At 37.0% G+C, this 2,113-nt stretch overlaps 1 pseudogene; it reads left to right on the plus strand.

Annotated features, from left to right (window-relative positions):
• The window catches only part of LOC106734532 (glomulin-like), a 14,674-nt pseudogene that overhangs the window by 1,605 nt on the left and 10,956 nt on the right, over positions 1-2,113 (plus strand).

Genomic DNA, 2,113 nt, shown 5'->3' on the forward strand with positions numbered 1-2,113 from the left:
AAAGAGGAAGACTTTGGCCTATTTCAAGTAGAAGGCCAAAGATGCATAGAAGAAGGACACGTAGACCAGCTGTTAGAAGTTATTCAAAATGAAAATAATAAGGTCATCATTGAGGGTATGGGCTGGAATCTTGTTAGTCCTGTTGTTCGATACCTTTTACAGAATGATAAAGAAGATGATAAACGGAAAGATTATTTGTTGATGCTTGATTTTTTGGTAAAGTTATGTAAACCAAAGGAATTATTGTTGGGTTTGCTTGAGCTGATTGAAGAGCCTTCTGGAAAACAGATATCCCGGGTTATACTTCTTCTACTTCAGCCATTGCAAACAGTGAATCAGAAACTTCCTAACAAGGCATATTCAGTTGGGTTAGCACTGTCTACCCTTTGGAGTCAGCTATCTCTACTTCCTGTTCCATACTCAAAGGAGCAGATACAAACAGATGATTATGGCCTTTGTCAGTGTTGCAAAGCCTTAATAGAATTTACTCAACCATTTGTGGAAGAAGTCATTGATGACAAAGAAAAGTCACTAATAAAAGACAATGAAAAGTTAAAGGATGAATTACTAAAATTTTGTTTGAAAAGCTTGAAATGCCCTTTGCTGACAGCACAATTTCTTGAACAGTCTGAAGAAGCTGGAAACGATTCTTTAAGGTGTTTTGCATCTGAAATAATAGGTTTTTTTAATCAGCTATTGGGTACTCTATCCCCAAAATGATTTTTAATCATGGAAGGAAAAAGAGGATTTGGGATTACCTAGAATTTGAAGAAGAAGAAGAAGACAAACAATTAGCAGACTCTATGGCTTCTCTGGCATAGTGTTCATACAGGGCATTAGCATGGATCAGCTTCAATGGTTTTAAGCCCATTGTATTTGTTACAGTTAAATATGGGGCATATAGAAGTCTTTTTGCAAAGAATAGAAGAGTCTATTTCTCCAAAGGATTGGATCTGCTGGAGAATGGTTTATTAAGACTAGAAGACAGCAGTCTACCTTATCAGTACTTAGAAATCAAGAGTTTTCCTACTGTACCTCAAGGTTTCGTCAAAGTAATGATGAGACTTTGAGGAAAAAGGGTTTAGCTATGCTTCAGCTATATATTAACAAGTTGGATTCACAAGGCAAATACACATTATTTAGGTGCTTATTGAATACAAGTAATCACTCAGGTGTGGAGGCAAAAATCAAGTTAATGACATGTAATTATTCTAAGGTAAAACATTTCACTATGTTTTGCATGTAATTGAACTCATTGGAAACCATATTATAATAAACTCTCATATCTGCAGTGGGTGGAGGAGGTTTATATTATGGATACATATATATATATTATATACTATATGAATAACAGTCTATATTTTTAAGAATTATTTTAATTTTTATTTATTATCATTACTTTTTAATTTGACCAGAGAGAGAAAATGAGAAAGTGAGCCGCCAGGTCTGGGACTCAAACCACAATCAGCCATGTGGGAATCCAGTGCTTTAACCACCACACCCCCTGCTGGCCCTGACAATCTATATTTCAGTTAATTGAAATACTATAAATTTTAAATAGACTTTAAAAAGATTAAACTGGGCCACCAGGTGATGCAGTGGTTAATGTGCTGAACCTGATGGCTTGAAAATCACACTGGGCACATGTACATGCATGCATGCCCAAAACCTCGAGAAAAAAATGGAGGAGAAGGGATTGCATTGTGGCCATCTCCCCTGGGGGTGATTTCTCACTTTCCTTTCAACTGTCTCTCTCTGGTGAGCACACACACCGTATGGCAAAAGTCTTAAAACGTTCAAAATAATATTTTTAAAAAAGGATTAAACCAAGATTAATAGTGTTTCTGCTAGAACTTTACATCTGTCAGTAATCTTTATTACTCACAGTTGAAATTAATAGCTCTAGAGTTATACCTTTTTTTCTTTTCTTTTTTTTTGGAGAGGTTTTTGCTATAGGGCGCATGCTCTCGCCAAAAAGACAGAGAGAGACAGAAAGCAAGAAATCACCCCCCAGGGGGGAGACAGAGAGAGACAGACAGACAGAAAGTAAGAAATCACCCCCCCAGGGGGGATGGCCATGCCACAGTCCCTTCTCCTCCATTCTCCTCTCAGG

Source organism: Tupaia chinensis, unplaced genomic scaffold (assembly GCF_000334495.1).
Source record: "Tupaia chinensis unplaced genomic scaffold, TupChi_1.0 Scaffold000023_1, whole genome shotgun sequence".
NCBI lineage: Eukaryota > Metazoa > Chordata > Mammalia > Scandentia > Tupaiidae > Tupaia > Tupaia belangeri.